This window comes from Phoenix dactylifera, chromosome 3 (assembly GCF_051530095.1).
Source record: "Phoenix dactylifera cultivar Ajwa chromosome 3, Ajwa_hap1_PhDact_Kaust_v1.1, whole genome shotgun sequence".
NCBI classification, from domain to species: domain Eukaryota; kingdom Viridiplantae; phylum Streptophyta; class Magnoliopsida; order Arecales; family Arecaceae; genus Phoenix; species Phoenix dactylifera.
In genome coordinates, this window is record NC_143192.1 from 35,619,955 (window position 1) to 35,633,877 (window position 13,923).

Sequence of the window (13,923 nt, forward strand, 5' to 3'; positions counted from 1 at the left end):
AAGTAAGAGTAAGATCTTCATGGTTTACCTGCAATTTCATCAAAAAAAATTAGTAACAACAAAAGATCTAAAATATATTTAATAGATAAAGGTTGGTGAAGGACTATGAGAAAATACTCAATGATTTTGGACGAAGAGATTGATGTACTGATTTTACTTTTAGAACGACTGATTTATAGACAATTTTTTCTACACTAGTTCTCTGTATACTTTTTTGTCATGTATACTATGGTGGTCTAAGTTGATGATCATTATGGCAACAATTGAGTATGTTGGAGACCAATAAAAATGTCTAGATAACTTTATAGTTAACCAATTAATCATGCAATTGATAAAATCTATACATATCATATTAATAATTACAAAAGATAACTAATCATAATTTAATGCATTATTTTATTAAATTATATCTAAGTTAATTTTTTTACTTGGTGTATTAAAATTTAATGTCTCAAATGATTCTTTTCAAATTTAAAATTTTATTTCTATTTAAGTGGAATCTAAGGATTATGGAAGAAATTATCTCCATTGCAAGTGTTCACTATGTGGGATGTCTGGTATTTTTTTCTATTCTTAAGGTAATTTTCATGTTCTACATTTTATTATCATGTTAAGATATGTTTTACTCTTTACCAAAAGAAAAGTGATAGTGCTTTTCGCATAACTGTAATATCTCAATTCAAGATTATGCTTATTGACATGACGCTTAAATTGGCTATGCTATTACTAGGTTAATAGTTGCTAACATGACATGATGAATGGAAGAGTAATAAGCTCTACCACTAAGAATGTGTACTATGGCATTAAAAATGGAGAAAAGAAGCAATTTAGTCAAAAAGGATATTTTAAAGTTTTTTGGATAATGCAATAGCATGTTGTTTCATACAATAGTAACATTTGAATAGTGGCTTTTGATATACTGGTACAATAACCATGTTAGGTTAAATATGATTAAAATTTAATGTCTCATATGATTCTTTTCAAATTTAAAATTTCATTTCTGTTTAAGTAGAATCCAAGGATTATGGGACAAATTATTTCCATTTCATGTGTTCACTATTTGGGATGTCTAGTATTTTTTTTTTATTCTTAAGGTAATTTTCATGTTCTACATTTTATTATCATGTTAAGATATATTTTACTCTTTACCAAGAGCATAAGAGATTGTGCTTCTCGCATAACAGTAATTTCTCAATTCAAGATTGTGCTTCTTGACATGAGGTTTACATTAGCTATGCTATTACTAGGTTAACACTAGCTAACATGACATGATGAATGAAAGAATAATATGCTCTACCACTAAGAATGTGTACTGTAGCTTTAGGATCTTAACTGGAAGTATGGGCTTCGATTTATAGAAAGGATACTGCTTAGTGCCTTAAAACATGTGGAGTTTCAATGGTTTGAATAAGTTCGGTGGTTCACCGCATCCCACTGCTTGGATATTGAAATTTTTCTGTGCCATGTCAAGACTGCCACTATTAATTGACAGTCAACCTCCTCACATCTGATGAAAAGGTGTTGTAGCCATATGATTCTATGGATTAAGAATCGTATGTCCAACGCCAACCATTAAAAAATACCTACCATTGCATTACCGATAACAAATACAATGGTGATATTTAATGGAAAAGTTACGACAGTTAGAGTTAGTGCCTACGTTGTGGACACTAATTCTCTGTTTTGTTATTCAAGAGAAAATGTTATACAGTTGTGTTTTTATCTCGCCTTCCCCTTTCTCCCTTCTAGCATGCAGATTAATGATGGAAGTATGTCCCAAGCCAAATCTTCTCTGTATTCAAGAGCAATGGAGAATGCTCATTAAAATGGAAGACCAAAAGTCCAAAATAAACGTGAGCTCATTTATATGATTTGCTGATGGATCTACGTACATTTCTCTGCTTGCAATCTGGGGAATGTAAATGATTTTGACATGAGCTGCACTGGAGGACGGGCTATGATAGGCTGCTGGTTGATATAGCGGACCAAAATCAAGGTTACGATTTATTATACCGGAAAATAATCAGAAGTATCAAAAAATAGTAGCCATTATATTTTTTTCTTATTATTTATCTCTATAATCTAATGGCCAGTGGCTCAAATCGCAGTACTAGCTCTTTTAATGGTTACAATGCTGTTATTCAAACTCAAAGTTCATGCAAGTAATAGCTAATGGATGTAATGGATAATGGTTCAAAAGAGGTTATTAGACCTGGGCTTACGCTGTCATAATGGGCCAAGCATTCAATTCATTCTCGGGACAAGCCTGACCTGATGGCTAATAGACCTGAGCTTGACTCACCTCATGCTTGTAACTTTGTTATCCAAACTATAATCATTAATATGTATCAAGAAAATAACTATAATCATTAATCATGAAGAAGTCGACGTCTCTCTCTTTCTCTCTCTTCCAAACAGTAAAGAAAATAAATATACACGGCAGGGATATTTATATGCTTTTTAAATCCAAGTCCAATCATATTTCATAGTATTTAATTAAAGAGTAACACAAACTCTCAAGCCTGTAGTGCATAAACAAGATATTTTTCACAATCAACCTTCTAGGAAGCGCAAAATAATTATGGAAGTAATCAAGATTGGCGTGCCGCTTGGCAAGTCTGCAGATCACTGGATTGATGACAACGTAGTTTTGTAGAGGATATAAGTTAATATTTCAGTGCCTCCATAGAGATCGAGATTGTGATGTAATAAGTCAACTGTGTGTAGATGTAATTAGTGTTAGCTTTCGCTGCCACAACATGGTGCACTTTTATGCAACTTTACAAGGCTTGCAATGGATCGACCCAAGAGAGGCAAATTTTGGAGGCGTGAGGGAACATGGGGTCTGTGGAATATAGTTTTAAAGCACGATTGACGGCCAGGAATGGAATGGTTAGTGGGCTTTGTCGTCTAATTTTGATGCTACGTAGGCTTTTTGTGCACCTAGTAAGTATTAGGTTATACGATGAGACACAATGATCGACATTATCCGAGCTTTGCAATAATTTTCTACCGATGGTGGCCAACTTGTTTAGTGGCCACTCAAGCTTTCGTTTTACTACTCCAATTAGAAAGTTGCCTTCTTGAAAATTTTAATTTCTAGAAGATAAAGAAGAGAAAGAGCAAGTAATTGTAAATAACAACATGATGCATGATGCTTAATAGTCCTTCAATCAGAAAGTTGTCTTCTTTTCCCTTCAGACGAAGAGGAAAAGGGTTCAGAAGTTGGGATCGTGTAATGCAGTACAAATCTAAAAGAGGGAGTGTTATACTCGTAGCAAGACTAGTAGTGATGAAGGTACTAAAATTCCATAATTTCCTTTTCTCTTCTGACAAAAAGAACCAGTAATGCTGATATCAACGACAGCATCGTTTGCAAAAGAAAAGACTCCCAACTATTGAGGGAAAAAAAGAGAGAGGTTAATTATTTTAGATATATTATGAGACCCAAACTTCATATTGTTGTGCCTCTAGATCTTTGATCAATATAGATGAATGAGGAATCTTTGATCAAGATGCATACATTTTTTATGAAAATTTGATAATCTAGAAGGACATCATAGCAATCCTTCAAGTGCCCACTAGACCTTTGACCTTTAATTTAGAATTAATTATTGCATTTGCTGTATGTTAAAAAAAATGTTCAAATCAATAGCTACATGATTTTTATTTCCATCAGCAAGATGTGTTGCAATGGGAAGTGACACATTGCTTACTCTGATCATGACTAAAAAACTATTGCTTGCAAAGCAATCTTGTGAGATACGGGCTGAAGTCGGCAGCCCAAGCCGACTTCAGCCCCGTTTTCCTTTTTTTTTGGAAGGGGCCAGAGCAGGGGATCGCAGACGCGATCCCCTCCGGCTTCTTCGGGCGCAGCGAGGGCGGGGCACGGCAGCCCCGCGGTCATTCCGCGGCCACCCCACGGCCGCACGAGCGGCCGTTGATTTCGCCCCACCGCCGCGATTTTCGTGGCGGAGAGCTGTTGAAATGGGGTTATAAAACCCCCCTTTCCTCCTCCCTTGGATCCTCCACCGAGCACTTTCTCTCCTCCCCCCCTCTTCCCTGCTTCTCCTTCTTCTCCAGTGACCGTGTGCGCCACTTCAATCGAGTTCAGCCACCCCGGGAGCCAAGCTCCTTTGATTTTCTTATTCCCCTGTTTTTCGATCTAGTTTGGCCGTTGGAAACCCCACTGCAGTCGCCGCTGCTAGCCGCCGGATCGAGCCACCTGCGGCCGGGATCTGCCGCCTCCGTCGACCGCCGGTAAGCCCCTTCTTTTTCTCTTTATTCCGTTGCTAAACATCCTTGTGTTCTCCCTTTGTTTTGGCCCCAAACCGAGACCACTCTCGGTCTCTTCCTCCCCGTTAGTCACCGCCGCAACCGCCGGCCGGCTGACCGTCGACCGAGGGATGGCCTCCGGCCACCCAGCCGGCCCTCTCCCTTCTTCCGGTTCCCACCTCCCTTGCCCATGGGGAGCACGGTGAGGAAGAAGGTCCAGTGTGGGCCGTGAGCGGTACGATGGGCCCTGCTCACCGTGGGCCCCACTTGGGCCCGGTTCAGCTTAGTTGGGCCCTATTTGGGCCGTACCCTTGTGGGCCCAACTTGGGCCCAGTCCGAAATCCGAAACCCGAAAATCCGAAACCCGAAATCTAAATCCGAAATCCGAAACCCGAAAATTCGAAACCCGAAATCTAAATCCGAAATCCGAAACCCGAAACCCAGTTCAGACCCGAAACCCGAAACCCAATTCAGACCCAAAACCCGAACCCATTTGGCCAATAAATAGAATTTTGCAGTTAAGCCCTTGACAGTATGTTATTTCACAAAAGGGTCTTCTGTAATTTATGTTCGATCCCTAAAAGAAAGATTTATTATATAAAGGTCCTCAAATATAATTCTATGGTCCTTTTATCCAAGTTTTATTACGGAACAGTACCATGTAATTAAGTATTAGCTCCTGCAATGAATAAATAATCTATTAGAGACCAACTTTGGGGGCCCTATTGGGCTGGATCTATGCGGGCCAATTGGGCCGTGTCCGATATGGGCCCTATCGGGCCATGCCCATTATGGGCCAACTCTGAGCCCTGTTGGGCCATGTCCAATAGCATTACTTTTGGTTTTGTTTAGCTCTAAAATTTATAAAGAAATTAATTAAATGTTAACAGGTGAACCTGATCCGCCTACCTGAAGTAGGAATTAAGCGAGGAGAGGTAAGTAACTTAATACTTCGAGTGTGATTTCCAAATTATTTGATAAATAGATTAAATTCTGATAAATATTTTGTATTCTATAAAATGGGTCTGGCATGTTAAATTTTATTTAAAAATTATGCTTTGAAATCCGTAAACTATGACTGGAAAATTTATGAAATCTGTTTTTATATATATGTATTCTCAGCATGGCTATGATCTGTTCTGTTCTGTTCTGGCCCTGCCAATGGGGATTATACGTTGGACCTGTCGACTTGTAATCTGTGAGGAACCGGTTTCGACACCGCGCCACCGGTGATTAGAATAGTGGTTTCTGGACACCGGCTGCCATCGGTGGGTAAATATAGTGGATTTGGCACTTTTGTGCAACACTGGCTGTCATCGATGGATAAAAATAGTGGATTTGGCACTTTGTGCAACCCATGCCACTGGGTTACGTGGCCGTAGCGTATCATGTTGAGATTCTGATATCATATTTTTGGAAAAATGATAATAAGTTTTGAAAACAACAAAACGATGTTATTTATGATTTATTCCAGACATTATCCTGTATTTTGATCTGATATGCTCTGACCCCACTTTGGGGTATTTTGTTGCTTACTGGGCTAGTGTAGCTCATTATTCTATTTTCTCCATTTTTCAGATCCAGAGGCTTGATCTCACGGGATTGGGGAGTGCGTTAGATTTTCCGACGATTTCTTCAGTTATTGATCCTTTTGTTAGATTGATTAGAGTATTTGACTTACGTTAGCATATGCTATTTGAAATTTTGTAAGACCGCTTTTGAACAATTTAAATAATTATGTTATCTTTGAATAGCTGTATCTGCTTTGATATGATCTGCTGCCTTGCGCGCCCGTGCGGCCCGCCATGCGGGCATGCGGCGTCTGCCGCGCCTCGGGCTCGGGGCGTGACAAATCTATCTGAAACAGATAAGTTTGCAACGTTTATATTTTTGCGAATGGAATTGGTAATACCTGGTGTTTCAACTAGCATTTTCCCAGATGGGGCTAGGACAAGAAGTGTCGTTCGCACTTGGCCACTGTTAGTAGAGGTTTGTTAGAGAAGGCATTTTCCTTGTCTAACAATATTTTTTTCCCTTCTGTAGAAGCGAACGATGTTATACTAGAGACAGGATTCGGTATCATGGGCAACATAAAGAGTCAAGTCGACTATTATTAAAGAAAAGCACAGCAGGATATCCAAGACAAAGAGGGTATGCTGCATCTTTTTTGCCAACAGGGGATTATGCTACATTTATTGACCTTAAGGACATTTAGAAGAACCTGTCGGTGAATCTTTCAAAATGCCCCCGCAATTCAGTGAGATCTCTCCAAACTTGCTCTTTCAAAATGCCCTTGTTCAAGGCTTTTACTTGTTCTGTGAAGTTTCTTGTTTTTTGGTTACAATTTTTGCATCAAGCTTTCCTCTATCTCTGTAAATTCTGTACCTCTGTCTCGCTCGCCCTCTAGAAAAACATTCTATGGTCGCAACGAATCAACATCTGCAGTCGACATGAGATATCCGTCCCTGTTCATACGGACTGATTCAAGTGAAGCTGAAAGCCTCTACCAGTCGACAGGAGATATCAAACAAGATCAAATAATAAAAACTTTGGCACAATGAAATATACAAAGAGAGCCTCTTCATTACATGGGCCATTATCCTGTAATTTTAGTTGAGACAAAAGCAATTGAAAATATAAAAGGAGTAGTTGGCTGCTATGAAGATCAAAAAACAATTAAATGACAGTCATATATGAAGCTTAGTCTGATTTAGAGAGGATATATTGAATATACACAAGCCAAGCTAGTCATGGATATTTGCTTTACTCTAGTAGCTTAGAGCATGATGAAGAGACCTTGTCATCCATGGCACAACATAGACATAATAACACAGTCTAGTAGCTTAGCACCTGACGAAAAGACATAATCATTCATGATACTTCATGGACATGATAACACAATTAGGTAGAAGCATATGCTCTATATATTGAACAAATATGCTATACCCACTTAATGAGGAGATATTATCACAAATATGGTTCTAAGGATGGTTAGGAAGGTCATGGAACATCCTCCTGTACTCACAAAATGATATTTGGTGGTGTATCAACAAATGAGCCTTGACCATGAGCAAAACCATCTCATTATTATTGTTATTAACCTCATTTTCAACATCGTTGTTGATACTATCAATCCCAGTGTTTGCAGCTCCCAAGGCGTAGCCGAATGCTGGATATATATGTGTTGGAAAAACGGGTTTGGTCCACCCATGATAGTTCAACCAAACCGGTAACCAAAAGACATGATCTCATGTCCAAAAGAGATGTCTTTCCAAAGACATCTCTCCAACCCTGAAACTGTCTATTGACAGTTATGCATAAGGCTTCAGTTAAAAAGGGGGTGGTTATGAGATTCTCTGTAAGTGACTTGGGCATCTAGGTTGTGGAAAACAGTAGATTTTCATTGGTAAAATCCACTCCTTGATCAGTGAATCGAATCAAAGAGAAAAATCTGTAAGTGATCCGAAATCCTTATTTATGTTAATGTGTTTATCTTACATTGGTATCAGAGCATGTTTGTTCGATTTCTGAAATGTTTTGGAGTGGATATTACATATTTTAATATCTTAAATCCATTGCTCTTGCACTCACTACCTTGAATGGCCATTAATGGCGGTTTTGTTTACACATAGAGTTAGGCCGTGATTTTTTGCATGAAGATACTATATGATATGTAGATGATATCTGGAAAGTTTGGTGATGATTGGTGCACTGGTTTGAGAGATATAAATTCATAAAGATCAAAAACCTGGAACTTTGAACCTTGATAACTTTCTCCACAGTTTGTTTTGGGAAACGAAATTTATGTCAATGGAAAGCCCTTGAAACAAGCTTTCTATCCATATATAATACACTCAATTTCGTTCACTATGGAGGGAGAAAAAAGGCCCGAAAATTTCAGGCTTGTTTCTGAAATTTTTTTTTTCATGTGAAGAAGACCTCCCCTTTGCACAGTGGCGCGGCCTCTAAACGGCTCGCGGATGGCGTCTCCCACGCGGCTGTCAGCTGCCAGTTATTCCAGAAGCCTTTTGAAAGATCTATAAGTTTCTAGCAGCATCTGAATTCAGTTTATCCCAACTGAATTCAGTTCATTTCAAACTGTTGTAACTGTTTCCAGTTAATCAACAGTTGAACCTTGGATAATTAGCTATAAATACATACATTGTAAAGTCTTGATGTAATGAATAAGATGACATTCAGACTCTTCTCCCTAGTTTACTGCCATCTGAATATTTCACTGTATTAGCATAGTTTCAGTGCCGTGCCAGTAATATCAAGGAATGCATCAGCTACAGTAAATTCAATACATCTTCCTCAAATCTCTTCATGGTATCAGAGCAGGGATCCAGATCAACTCGTCATGATCCACTAGCTCATTAAGATCTACTGATAAGATCAAAAGATCTTAAGGTGTGATTTTTTTTTTTTTATGTCCTTGAGGTCGGATGACATTGTAGTACTACTCCCTCCTCTTGAAAGTGATTCTATGGCATCACCTGCATCAGTAAATCATACCAGATCCGATGAAGCATTCCAGTCTTCTGCAGATCAGGTTATATCTCCCAAACTTAAATTCTTGACTTCAAGGATTCAATCCCTTATACCCAATCAACTTACCACTGAAAATTATCTTGTCTGGAAATCCCAAATCACTCGAGTGTTCAAAGCAAGTGGATTTTTTGGATTTCTAGATGGTTCATCAACTTGTCAACAATCTTCATCTAGTTCTGAATTTGATGCTTGGTTTTTGACCGATCAGTTCTTAGCTGTGGCTTTGAATTCAACTATTTCCTCTTCTATCTTACCCTATGTGATTAATCTTGAGCATTGCTATCAAATTTGGGCTGCATTGGACTGTCGTTTAAATTCCTCAACTAGATCTCATGTCATTCAATTAAAGAATGAGCTTCACAATATTCGGAAGCAAGATCTATCAATGCAGCAGTATTTAAATGAAATCAGGACTAAGGTAGATGCTCTTGCAGCAGCTGGATCCAAGTTAGATACAGAGGATGTGGTGCTATATGTTTTGAATGGACTCCCAGCTGCTTATGATTCCTTCTCTACTGCCATTAGAACTCGGTCATCAGCTATTTCTTTGGATGAACTCTATGCATTGTTAAGTAGTGAAGAGATTATCTTGACTAACAAGGACAAACAAACGTCCTCTGTCGACTCTGCTTTTGCACTATTTTCAATTCGTGGCAGAGGTCGTGGGCGTTTTTCCTTCACCAACCGAGGACGAGGCAGGTCAAGAACATCCGGAGGGTCTTTTCCAGGTCGAAATAGAGATCAGCGAAATTTCTTGGAATGTCAAATTTGTAGTAAACGAGGTCATTCTACTGTAAACTGTTGGCACAGGATGGATGCAACTTACAGTAGCCCAGGTTGGCCATGCATGGATTCTTCTTCCAATGTATCATCAGCAACTCCTCCTCAGGCTTTTTTAGCAAATTCAACTTCTCAAGCTTCATCTGGAGGTTCTTCTCCATCAACAAGAACTGGAGATTGGATCATTGACAGTGGTGCTACGGCACATATGACACCTGAGCAATCAGTTCTTCATCACCCTGTTTCCTACAGTGGGTCTGAACAAGTAGCACTTGGGAATGGAGCTTCTATTCCTATTCATCATCTGGGTTCTGGTATCCTTCCTACACCATCTCATTCCTTCAAACTATCTCATCTTCTTCATGCTCCACAAATCTCTCATAATCTTTTATCAGTCTATAAACTAGCAGCTGACAATCATTGTGTGCTTATTTTTGATTCGGATGGTTGTACTATTAAGGACAAGTACACCAACAAGACTTTGTTTCAGGGACGTTGCAGTGAAGGACTTTATAGAATTCCTTTCACCTTTGTTCCATCATCGGTCTCAGCTTCTTCAGCTCCAAATGCATTCTTTGCTTCCAACCCGTCTTCCTCCATCTGGCATCAGCGGCTTGGACATCCAGCTGCCTCTGTGCTTTCCACATTGTCTACTCATATTCAGCCATTTTCTTCTTCAACTTCTTCGTCTGTCTGTCCAACCTGCAGCATGGCAAAGAGTCATAAGCTTCCTTTCAAATCACGTACCACAGCATCAACAAAGCCTCTGGAACTCATACATTCTGACGTTTGGGGACCGTCACCTGTTGCATCTTCAGGGGGTATTCGTTACTATGTGCTCTTTGTTGATGATTTTACTCGTTTTTGTTGGGTTTATCCTCTTCGATGTAAGTCTGATGTCTTTCAGCATTTCATGCAATTCAAATCCTTAGTTGAAAATCAGTTTCCATCTACTATTAAAGTGTTTCGGTCTGATGGAGGGGGTGAGTTTAACAATGCAAGATTTCACAGTCTTTTTTCCCAAGCTGGTATTGTACATCAAATGTCCTCACCATATACTCCTGAACAAAATGGCATGGCTGAGAGAAAGCATCGTCATCTCTTGGAAGTTGTTCGCAGTCTTCTTATTCATGCTTCTCTTCCTTCAAAATTCTGGGTTGAAGCGCTTTTGACTGCCACTTACCTTATCAATCGTCTGCCTACACCACTATTGAAGAATAAATCTCCTTTTGAACTTTTGTTTCATCGTGTTCCTGACTACAGTTTTTTAAAAGTATTTGGATGCCAATGTTTTCCTTGGCTTCGGCCACAAGCCTTGAATAAATTCTCTCCACGATCTACTCCTTGTGTTTTCATTGGCTATTCTACACAACATAAAGGATATCGATGTTTTAACTTGCAATCAGGGAAAGTTTTCATTTCTCGGCATGTTGAATTTCATGAGGCTGTGTTTCCATTTTCTCAACAGATTTCACTTTCCTCGTCTCAGTCCACATCTCTTCCTTATTCTGTTTTTATTCCATTCTCACATTCTTCCGAATCATCTTCACAGTCTTCTACTTTACATTCCCCAACACCTTCACAGAAATCTTCTGCTTGTGTTCCTGCTTCCCAGTCTTCTTCTTCTACTTCACTATCAGCTTCTCCTTTACTGCCTTCTTCTCCAAAGCCTGCTCGTCACCCTATGGTCACTCGTTTTCAGACTGGTTCCCTTAAACCTCGGCGCATCTTGTCTTTACTTAGCACTGCACCTATTCCAGCTGAGCCCTCTTGCTATACTACTGCTATTGCTGATCCTCGTTGGCGTGCTGCTATGTCACAAGAATTCAGTGCTTTAATTGATCAGCAAACCTGGGAGCTGGTTCCTAGGTGTTCTTCCCAACATATTCTTGGCTGTCGTTGGATTTTTCGGATCAAACGGCATGCTGATGGTTCTGTGGCCCGATACAAAGCTCGTGTTGTGGCACAAGGATTTAAACAAGAATATGGAGTTGATTTCACAGAAACCTTCAGTCCTGTGGCCAAGTTTCCAACAATTCGAGTGTTTCTTTCTCTTGCATTAACTTCCGGCTGGGATATTCGTCAATTGGATGTTTCAAATGCCTTTTTGCATGGTAAACTGGATGATCAAGTGTTTATGGAACAGCCCAAGGGTTTTGTTGATCCTCAGTATCCGGATTATGTTTGTCGTCTTAAGAAGGCGATCTATGGTTTAAAACAAGCCCCACGCCAATGGTTTGCTACGTTCACTAGTTTTCTCATTGAGCAGGGTTTTCAGAGCAGTTCAGCTGATCCTTCTCTTTTGTTTTTCAAACGTGATGGTGTTGTTCTATATCTCTTGGTTTATGTCGATGACATTCTGCTTACTGGTAACAATACCAGTGCTATGTCTTCTCTTTTTCTTCAGCTGCAAAGTAGATTCAAAATGAAAGATCTTGGTTCCTGTTCTCATTTCCTGGGCATCACAACATCCTTTACTGCTAATGGTGTTTATCTCAGTCAGGCTACCTATGCAACTGCTTTATTAAACCGGGCTGGGATGCTGACTTGCAAGCCAGTTTCTTCTCCGCTGCCACTTAAGCTTGAAGCCTTCTGTCAGCCTGATGTTCTGTTTCATTCCCCTGAGTTGTATCGAAGTTTGGCAGGTTCTCTTCAATATTTAACAGTCACACGTCCTGACATTTCCTATGCTGTCAATTACCTATGCCAGTTCATGCATTCTCCAAAGATCTCTCATTTTCAGCTGCTAAAGAGGGTGCTTCGGTACATTAAAGGAACCTTGCATCATTCCCTTCATTTTCAGTCTGGTCCTCTAGTTCTCTCTGCATTTTGTGATTCAGACTGGGCTGGCGATTCATTTGATCGTCGTTCTACCTCCGGTTTTTGTATCTTTTTGGGTTCTAATTTGATTTCTTGGTGTGCCAAGAAACAGCCGACTGTTGCTCGATCGTCTACTGAGGCTGAGTACAGGGCCTTGGCTCTCACTGCTTCTGAGTTAATTTGGCTACGTCGCCTACTTCGAGAACTTGGCATTTCAATTGATACACCTACTGAGATTTACTGTGACAACATTTCTGCCATTGCCCTTGCTTCAAATCCTGTATTTCATGCAAGAACGAAGCATATCGAAGTCGACTATCATTTTATTAGGGAGAAGGTGCTTTCCAAAGAACTTCATATTGCTCATGTCTCTAGTGCTGATCAAACTGCAGATATTTTTACCAAATCCCTCACTGCTAGAAGGCATTCGCTTCTCTGTTCCAAGCTGCAGGTCTCTTCCCTACCTTCAGCTTGAAGGGGGGTGTCAGCTGCCAGTTATTCCAGAAGCCTTTTGAAAGATCTATAAGTTTCTAGCAGCATCTGAATTCAGTTTATCCCAACTGAATTCAGTTCATTTCAAACTGTTGTAACTGTTTCCAGTTAATCAACAGTTGAACCTTGGATAATTAGCTATAAATACATACATTGTAAAGTCTTGATGTAATGAATAAGATGACATTCAGACTCTTCTCCCTAGTTTACTGCCATCTGAATATTTCACTGTATTAGCATAGTTTCAGTGCCGTGCCAGTAATATCAAGGAATGCATCAGCTACAGTAAATTCAATACATCTTCCTCAAATCTCTTCAGCGGCCACCTCATGAAAAAAAGGAAGCCCAACTGCCCCAAACCATTTTTTTTTTCTCCCCTCCTCATCTTCTTCTTACTGTTTTTTTTTCTTCATCCAAACATCCTGAAGAAGAGAAAGGAGGAGAGATGGGTTACGTTGGGAAGAATATAATATTTAAACAAAGAAGGCAGTGGGAGCTTATAACCCAAACGGGGGCATTTGGTGGTTTGGACGTTGGGTTTCGTCCTCGAGCCTGGGTGCAATTGGTGCAAAGGGCTGGTTCGCCCAGTCCAAGTTGGGTAGTGGGATGCATGGCCTAAGCGAAAGCTTGGGTCGCGCTTCCCCTGAAGCGGAGGGGACCGCGTGAGGCTGGTTTAACAGAGCAACGTACACTTCCCGCTCTCAACGGTGGAAGTTTAACGGGCGGGCCACCAATTTTCTGGAGAAAAAATTTCCAAACATGGTTTGGAGAAATATATTGAGAAGTAGTTTGTACCGTTGGATTCAAAATAATAATAATTAATTTTCTAATTTTCTGTATTTTTTTTAAATATTTTTTCGAATATAAAATAATTTTTATTATTATTTATATTCAAAAATGAGTTAAAATTACAGGAAAATATATATATATATATATATATATATATTTTTTTCTTTCCTGAAATTTTTCCAATCATACCGTGATTGTATGTGTGACATTTGGAAA

General features: G+C 39.5%; 1 long non-coding RNA gene and 1 pseudogene across 1 annotated transcript; both read left to right on the forward strand.

Annotated features, from left to right (window-relative positions):
* The first annotated feature begins 3,940 nt into the window (after positions 1 to 3,940).
* LOC149768076 (uncharacterized) lies at positions 3,941 to 5,854 on the forward strand. The gene is made up of 2 exons (XR_016400073.1): positions 3,941 to 4,260; positions 5,166 to 5,854. It is a non-coding gene; the product is annotated as an uncharacterized LOC149768076 (long non-coding RNA).
* A 7,559-nt stretch (positions 5,855 to 13,413) lies between these two features.
* On the forward strand, positions 13,414 to 13,678 carry LOC148702426 (signal recognition particle RNA; annotated as a pseudogene).
* Positions 13,679 to 13,923: the final 245 nt, after the last annotated feature.